Source organism: Cyprinodon variegatus, unplaced genomic scaffold (genome assembly GCF_000732505.1).
Source record: "Cyprinodon variegatus isolate N-32 unplaced genomic scaffold, C_variegatus-1.0 Scaffold521, whole genome shotgun sequence".
NCBI lineage: Eukaryota > Metazoa > Chordata > Actinopteri > Cyprinodontiformes > Cyprinodontidae > Cyprinodon > Cyprinodon variegatus.
In genome coordinates, this window is record NW_015150974.1 from 139,244 (window position 1) to 149,060 (window position 9,817).

The window sequence follows — 9,817 nt, forward strand, 5'->3', positions numbered from 1 at the left end:
CCTCCCCCCCCCCCCCACCCTTCCCACCTCCCACCATCTCTCCCTTGCTGTTCCCTATTTAACAGTATTCACAAAGATGAACAAATTCATCCAGGAGAAATCAAAACAGTCATCTTTCAGTGGGTTTTAACATGATATTGCGAGGAGATAAAAAAAAAACAACTTTGGCGCGCTTAACGGAAATGAACTGTCCTCTGCAGGTCTGGAAAAATAAACCTTAAATAAAACTGAAAACTCAGATTTTGTCATTCACTGCCTGATCTTCTGTTCTCTCCTCTGCTCATCAAATGTCTGCTGACTATTAACCTTTCAGTGTCTTCACCATTTAGTAGTAACAACCAGGGGAGTTGAATCTAGTTTAGATCAGCCTTGTGTTTGCTTCAGCTCACCACTAGGAGGCAGGTTTTCTTCTCTCACAGTTAAGCCTCTGCAGCACTCGGTGCAAACAAGGTGACACTGCCTGATTTTGTTTCAGTTTTTTAAGGCACCATATTTCTCAGTCTTGTTTAGCTACTCTTTTAAATTAATATCAGAAGCATCTATAATAAGGTGGCTTTTTAATAAGAGTTGGATTGTAGAAAAGAGGAAGATGTACTTTAGTTTGGTTTGCTGCTCTGCAAGGTCCTTGCAAGGTCCCCTGGTGAATGCAGAATAAATCAGGTAGTGGAAATGTCTAACTTCACTTTAAAGCCAAAGATTTTATATGTTTGGATCTGAGTGGAGATATTTATACTGTTACAAGCAAATAGCTGGTTCCCTTATTTACCCTTTTATTTTCCCTGTAAACCAGCTTTCCTTTTGGAGAGCAATCCGTCACAATATTCTCTCTTTGCACAATGTGTCTAGACTTTTTTTTGTAATGTTTTTTTGCAGTTTTTTTTTTCTTACATAATTTAGGGCTAAGATTGTGTTGATAGAATGGCTATTTTCTACCCGGTGTATAATTTATTTGTTTAATTTGCCATGTACCTTATAATCGTTATCCTGCTGACAAAAGAAGTGACGACCCAAGTTCAGGTGTTCGGTCGCTAGGTTTCTATGTAAAGCGCCTTGGTATTTCAAAAAGTCTAGAATCAGCTTTATTTGCCAAGTATGTGCACACAAATGAGTTTAAATTAAAATATATATTTTAAATGTAAATATACAAAAATAAATCTTTCTATAAATGTGCAATACAAGAGGAGGAAAGGATTGAATTAGTCTAAATATACTTGATATTGATTATGGCACTTATAAGTACTCATCAGAGTTGGGCATGTACTCTCTTACCCCCCCTGATCGGGCATTAAGTGTTTGAATAAACCCTCATAGCTCCACACTTGTTGAAGGTTTGACATAAGGTGGCAACCAGTTGATAAACGCAGCTTCTCAGAGACGTTATCAGGTTCTGGTGCTGAAATGGTCCACATACATCTTCCCATAGATGTTCCCTGTCAGGGGTCTGAGAAGAGCAGGATAATTTGTGTTGTAGTGCCATGCTCTCTTATAGGGTTTCATTGACTTTTGAAAGGATTCATCAACCCAAACATCAATAAGTTAGATTATGAGTTTTAAACAAATTCAATCTTTGTTTCTACCCAAACCCTGCATTTAGTGTTGGTGAAGGAAAACACCAGTCTCATTTACCGCAGTAAACGTGCATTAAGGTTTATTAATCAGAAATCAATCATCACTGCTGCTCTTCAGCAAGGTGCCGAATCCTTCTTGGTTTGTCACAGTTCTCTGACTGTAGGAAAGGGCAAGGTTAGACAAGTAGCTGCTACTTTAAAGAAGGTTTTTCTGCAGTTGAGTTAAACTTTATTACAAAAATACTGTGAACCTAAATGTAGAATAATTTTTCTAAACCAGTTAGTAAAAAGACCATGTTAATTTTCATCAGTGACTAAAAGCGTTATTACACACAACTGGACAACTTTCATTTTTTGTTTATTTTCAATCATGCTGTATGTATTACATTACAAACACAGATAACACTGAAATATAACACATGTTTGAACATGTTAACACATTGAAACCTTTTTTTCTTTTCTTCATGCTACAAAGATGGTCTAGTTGAACTGGACTTACTAAGCTGGAGAAATGCACAACAAAATGAACAAACTACGGCTGAACAAGGACATTATTTCTAGAGGGAAGAGAAGCACAGATACACAAGAGTAGGACATGTTCATTTATAAATCTGTATGAGAAAACAAGCACATGTGACTCCTGTGGGTAGTATGGCTCTCCACCCAGGGTGCCATTTCATTAAAAAGCCCCAGAACTGGGATCTATTCAATTAAATTCTGTTTATTTATATAGCGCCAAATTCACAACACAAGTCATCTCAAGGCACTTTACAGTTCAACCAGATCATACAGTCAAATTGATACAAAGTTTTCTAAGGAAAACCAGTTGATTGCATTGACTCAAATGCAATCCCTCACACTAAGCATGCTTGTAGCGACAGTGGAGAGGAAAAACTCCCTTTTAACAGGAAGAAACCTCCAGCAGAACCAGGCTCAGTGTGAGCGGCCATCTGCCGAGGCCGACTGGGGTTCAAGGAGACAGAAGCAGAGATAGAAAAAGCAGCTGTTGAAGGCGGCCCCGTCCAGGAAACACACAGCCAGGCAGACGAGCTCCAAGCCAGCTCCAATGCCAGAGGACGAAGAGAGCACATCCAGCCAGTCACGGTCAGAGAAACAGGACCACACTGGAAAACAGGCAGATCTCCTACATCTATATACAAGGGTGTTGATGGAAGCCAAACAGGAACAGACGAGGCAAAGCTACTCTGAGGAAAAGCAGAGAGAGCAGAACATTAGAGATTGAACTAACAGATTCTGAGATCTAGAATCTCTTATCCTTTCTAGATTGAAGTTAAAGAACTTTGACCAGCCAGGCTTATTCTGGATAATTTTTCTCCCTGATCCTTTCTTTTAAATCATATTCTAATATTCACCAATCCATAATTCAGCTTATTAAAACACAAAAAAGCACCCCGATAATGGAGTATACTCAGGAGATAGACTCAACTATATAGAGAAATATATAGATTCTTTGAGATTTGTGAAACTTTTGAACAAATCAAAATTAAAGAGCACTTATCTCCAAAAAATATAGGCATGATACATCTGGCACAACAGAAGCGCTAATTCATGTAAGAACCATCACCAACTCTCTGAAAATGACTGAATTATTTTAAACATACGAAACTCCATCGGATCAGTACATGCTGTAGGGATCTAAAGACAAAATATGAAATCTGGATATGTGTTTTTTAGGCTTGATGTTTTATCCACTCTTTGAATACACCATCTCAATGTAAAGGCTTTTAATTAAATAAATTATGGTAAGAGCAAAAAATATAATGGTTGACGTGGCAAAAATAGACAGTTGTAAATGGTAAAAATACATGATTTTACAATGATTCCACCCGCTGAGCAACCTGCTGTTATATTTTAACAAGACAATGGTACACATATAGTAGAGGATGGCTGTGAAGCCCCATCTGGTCTGAAGCTGTGGATGCTGAAGAGGCACCAGCAGTGGAGGCAGAGAAATGCAGACAGGCAGCATATTCAGGGGCTATGACAATGAGTCAGCAATACAGCGGGGGAGGATTGGGGGAGTGGAGTAGTAGGGGGTTGATTATGTGATCGGAGAAAGATGATGCATGCCTGACGTACACAAAAATGCCATCTGTTAATCATAGAGCTGCAGGAAATAGCAGAGTTTTGGTTCTGGTGGCACAAAACTGGCACAAAAACCCAGCCTCTAATGATGACTAGTTTATCGATTACCTTCACTGAAAATGGGTGATATAGATTATTTCTATACAAGCGTGGACAAAAAGAAAGCAAAAGGTAGAAGCTGTTTTCCTACTTATCATGGTGGTAAAGATTTACAGTGTGCAGATATATAAAATTCACCTTTATATTTCTGTCTACAGACTTGATGTCTGTAGACAGGAATTGATCTGCACCGAAAAACATTAAAATCATTGAATAAATACAAATAGCGCTTAGTTGCTACATCCGGTTTTTGCTCTCTTCCATTCAGATGGTCTCTGCAGGGGTTCGGTCTGCTAAACTGCTGAAGCTATGCGCTCCTTGAGGACTGCAGCTACCGGAGGAGGGCATGTTCAGAGGGCACAGGAACTGCAGTGGCTGGTGTTGAAAGCAGCCTGTCTCTACAGAAAGGCAAAGACAAAGCAGATCATAAAAATACCCTGCAAGAGATCAAATAAATGTATATATATATATATATATATATATATATATATATATACATACACACACACACACATCATAGCTTTCAAGGAAACTAAAAAGAAACAGCAACAGTAAATGAAAGTCGCCCTGGAAACAGACAATTTGTTTAATCTGTACAACTTTCCTTTTTAAAGTACCGGTAGTCAATAGTCTCTAGTAAGAATTTAATAAATATGAATATATTTATTTCAAAAGTAAGAAAACATAATGTTCTTCAAAGAAAAGGAATCATAATTTAATAACCTGCTTTTGGAACCAGGTTAGACATACACTGTAAAAAAAAAAACACTTAATGCAAATTCTTAGTCTAACATTTTATGAGAATGTGTGGTTCTTCAGTCATTTACTAAAATGTTTTCTATTTGTAAAATGGTTATTGCTATTATGGCCTTCCTATAGCCGATGTGCCATTTCCACAGGTCCCCCTTTGGAAGAGAGATTTAATTTTAACATAGCTTTACCTGGCAAAATTATGTTATAAGCTTAAAACAAATTGTTTGACCTAAAGGACCATTTTTGTTGGGGCTGCATGGTGGCCCAGTATGTATGTCCTGGGTTTCATTCCTGGCCCAGAGTATTTCTGCAGGTTCTCCCTGTGCATGCATGGGTTCTCTCCAGGTACTCTATCTCCCTCCCACCATTCAACATGACTGTTAGCTTAAAGGACACCTGATGGATGAAATGGGAGAAGATGGACTCTTTTTGCTTTAAAAAACAAACAGACTTTTAAGCTAAGAACACCAACAGAACTAGGAATTATCGACAAAATATGTCAGGATACCAACAAGAACTTTACAGTTGGTGCAAAACTACTAAACGCAAATGCAGCACAAGCCACATTACAGGGTGAAATTTACAAAATCCTTTTAGAAATGTCATCAAAAAGTATTGATTTTAATCACATCGGATGTTTGGGGACAGAACTGAAGGGGTGTGTGCTTATGAGCAAGGCTGCTTATATACCTGACACCGTTACACTAGTCTGGAGGAACGGGCCACAAGTTTGGTAAACTATGGTGAGAAGTTTCTGAAAAGAAACCAAAGCTGTTTGATCCAAATCATTCAGTTTTTTATGCAGTTCTAGCAAATGCTAAGAAAATCAAAGTACATTTCTGAATCTGAAGAAAGCTGAAACTATTTTCTTCTGATCCTAAGGAGGAAAGTGTTACCCTGCTTTTAAATCAAACAATAGAAAATAAAATAGGGAATTATTTTCTTTATGCATTTAATATTCATGTATATATATATATTTATATATATATTCATTGGCCTATAGTTGGAAATATTATGCAGTTGTTTTTTCTTTTTAGCTTATTTTGCTTCCAATAAATCAGTAAGAATACATACTTATATACATGCATACATACATACTGTACAAGCATGTATGTATGTATACATACATACATACAGGGTCTTCCTGAACTTCTTTCCCAGTATTTGCAACAAATTTAGTTACATTTAATTTAAAGGCTGTGGTTACACAAAAGAAATTGGTAAAAACAAAAACAAAAACTTAAGAACAACCAGCAAAATGGCAAAATAATGTGTTCAGATCAAATGAAAGCAAAGTTAACCATAGATCTGTGCTATAAGCAACAACAAAAAGAAAAAACTGAACATCTACCTGAGCACCCTGTTCCATGATGAAACACAGTGGTGGTAGCATCATGCTATGTGGAAGTTTTTCTTCTGCAGGAACAGAGAAGCTCGTCAGAGTTGACAGTGGGATGGATCAGACCAAATGAGGGGTTATCCTGGAAATAAAACCCGTAAGACGCTGCAAAAGACTTGAGATGGATAAACTGCAAAAAGTTATTTTTTAAAAGTCAGCCACAGAGTGGTCTGCTGAAACACAGCAAACAGTGATAAATGAGGGAGAAGTGAAGTGAGACTTTACACAGTATCGATTCTTTTCACCTGAAATAGTACATCAAGGTAAATGATGATTTTATCATTGGAGAAATATACAGAAATAGCAGAAAAACTGAAAAAAGCATGACCCAAGACATACCCTGAAAACCATCACCTAGTCATGAAGGCCTCTGATTCCACCCATCCCCCTGATGTGGTAGGGTATCACTTCTTGAATCCTGCTAGTATTAATAAAGCGGAAAATGGTCAGTTAACCTCATCAAATCCTTTTATCACCTTATTTTGATTGCACTCTTCTTACCCAAACTGTTCAGAAGAAGGATTCCTCTGGCAGCGTGGAAAGCTCCCAGCTGGCTCACATGAGCCTTTACTATAAACTCAGCCAGCAGTTCAGTTAATGTGTTCTGGTCGGGAAAACTGACACAGTATTCCACCACCACACTGAGCAGCATCTAACTGCTCTTTAAATGTAACAGCATGGACGGCCTTTTAATCCAATGCTGGGTTCTGCCTATAAGAAACAAACAGCCCACATTGGCCAAATATACCCGTCTGCTGGATTCCAGGAAGCCATTGTTGGCATATTTTCAGTTTTTTTTTAAATAGTTAAGGTGCTTTTATATATATATATATAGATATAAGATCAGACAAAATAAAAATGTTATAAAAAAAAATTAATTTAAAAAACCAAGTTAAAAAAAGGCCTCCAAAGAAATGTGATGTTTGTAACCTTGTGGTTTCTAAAGGACATAAAACAGTGTTGTTGTTTTTCTAAATAAAAACCTTTCATAGGTGGAGTTGCCAAAACTATCTCAGCTTTTTTCCTTTTTTTCTCTTTAGGATCTATAAATATCAGTTCAAAAATTGGGTTTCTACTCTGTGGATACAATTATAATAACAATAACATTATAATTATAATAACAATAATATATACATAATATAACATAATAACAATAATATATATTCATAGTAAAAAAAAACCAAAAGGCACTAAAATTCTCCAGGTTATGGAACAGATATATCTTTCTTTTAAACATTGTTTACATGATTTTTTGCTGATTAGCATTTTTTTCACATTTACAAACATGTAGATATGTGCTTAAGATATAACAACTAAAATAAGATAATTCCAAAAACAGTAAACAGAGTTTGTCCCGCTTACTATCTTAAAGGAAAAAACTCGAATTTACTGTCATATGTTCGATTCCTTTACTATTTTCTCAAACTAACAAAGTAAATTAAATTGATTAATGTACTTATGTATTTTTTTTTTAAGTATCTCTAAGATTTGCAAGGCATTCCACTAATATGACAAACTGAGGGCAGATACTATTTGTAGTTTATAAATTTTATCAAGCTGTGAGTTGTTGCCATGTGGCCAAGTTGTTCAGTAGGATTAGTTCTCAAAGCATATAGTTATATTATAGTTTCACTGCTGATGTCTTGATTGATACTATGGTTTACGTTTTGGTTTGTTTTTAAACAAGAAATAATAATAGAAATAGCTGGCCTTATTTCTTTTTTCTTTATGGCATTTTTATGCTGTTTCCAGGTGGTGTAGAATCTGTAGCAGGTGGTTCTATACATCAGTAGGTGGTTTCTGAAAGTTACAAGGTTCCTTCAAAATTACTTTGAAAATTATACAAAAATTTTCTGGTATTAGATAATTTAATTTGTATATTTCAATACTTAACTACTTTTAAATGCATGTAATTTTGAATGCTTAAGTATTTTGAAAAGTGAGTTCTTCAATACTTTAAATTGAGTGGATGTTTGACCGAGTAACTTTTACTTGTAGTTGAGTAAGATTTGTCTAGTAGTATCAATACTTTTACTCAAATACTACTGTTTAGTACTTCATCCACCACTGCTCACAGCTCTGCTAAATTGGATTTAAATTACGTTTTACAGGACAGAAAACATTGCAGGTCTGAAATCTTTAGCGTAGAATCTGTAGACTCTTATTTTAGTGATTAGTGGAGTTTATAGTTTACTTTAAAAGTTTGGTTTTGGTTTTAGCTTTTTTATCGCTCTACAGTTTCACAGCAGACAGAATCCAAGTTTAATGCTGGTTGAAGAAGCAGATTAATACCAAGCCAACCCCTCCTCATTCAGGAACTTGGCAGGTCAGCTGAATGTGACCCCACAGGGTCAATTTGTTAATCACCATGACACCTGGAAAGCACTGGATGGCTGGAAACTTAAAGTCTGACACAATATTAACAAGTTGACTCCCTTTTTGGCAGCTGATCAGACAGACTGACACAGTTCAAAATGGCTCCACATAGGAACACAAATGTTTAGCTCAAGCAAACCAATCAGATCGTGTTTGGCAAAAAAAAGACTGTTAATTAATCAGCACATCTCTACTCTACATCTTTTGTCAAGTCATTCTTATAGTTAGAGCACAGAAACAAAATTTGGAAAGAATTTCTAAAAGCGGACGAGGACCAAAGGGTTTCTGGTTTGGGAATCAGTAGAATTTCATCTGTTTCTTGTGGGTGACTCTCATGTGCTGCGATGGAAACTTAAGTGCAAGAAGCTGGGATGAAGATCAGCTCCTCCAAGTCCAAGTCCATGGTTTTTGAACAAAAACATGGTAAGAGTAGATATAACTTGTATCAGTGGAGGACTTCTAGTATTTTGAGCTCCTGTTAATGGAAAAGAAAACTGGATTTAGGAAGCGGATCGGTGCAGGTGCTGCCATGATGTGGATTCTGCATTTGTCTGTCGTGGTGAAGAAAGAGGTGAGCGAAATGGCAAATCTCTAAATTTGCCGAGCTAGCCTCAGCTATGGTCATGAAATTAGAGTCATGATGGAAAGAATGACATCCTGAATACAAGCGGCTGAAATAAGCTTCCTCTGCAGGGATAGGGTGAGGAGCTCAGCCATCTGGGAGAGGCTTGGAGTAGAGCCTCCTCTCCTCCACATCCAGAGGAGTCGGCTGAGGTGGAATCTTCCAAAGGGAGGAGCCGCAAGGGACGGCCCAGAACAAGCTGGCTGGCTTTAACTGTTCAGCCTAATCATGATTAACTCACCCCCGTGTCAAGCTATCGGAGATCTTTTTATGACATTCTGCACCCTTCTTAAACTAAACATGCTTTTGCTGAATTCCGTGTCAAACATCATACAGAGACTTTGCTCAGGTTGTCTGTATCTCAGCAGTGGCTTCATTATGATATCCTTTTGTGGTTTTGTGTTTGCCACCCTCCCTGAGCGCTGTGATGTAACTGAAGGAGGAAGGTCACAGATTCGTTGATGTTAACTTTTCACAGTTTCAAACCCAGACAAGCTCGCTGACTCTGCACTGTGAACGGTTCAAACGTGTAAGATGAGATCCAGATCGCCCCAAACTCCAAGGACATTTTAAGGACGGGATATGGAACAAAATAGATTAATGAATAGGAAGAATTCCATAAAAAAAATGTAAGCAAGAATTTATAATAATTACCATATCTGGTAAAAATGATTCCCACCTCCTGAATTAATTTGAAATGATGTTACTATCACTGATGACAGTGTAGTTATTGGAACTTCATGTGAGTGACAGTGTGAAGAATCGAAACATTGGAAGATGTATGAAGAATAATGGAAAGATTTTTTTTTCTTGACCAAATTAAAATCTTGTTAATGGGATTTATATTTCTATGCAATGAGAGGTCGTTAATACGGAAGAGGATTAGGGCCACTG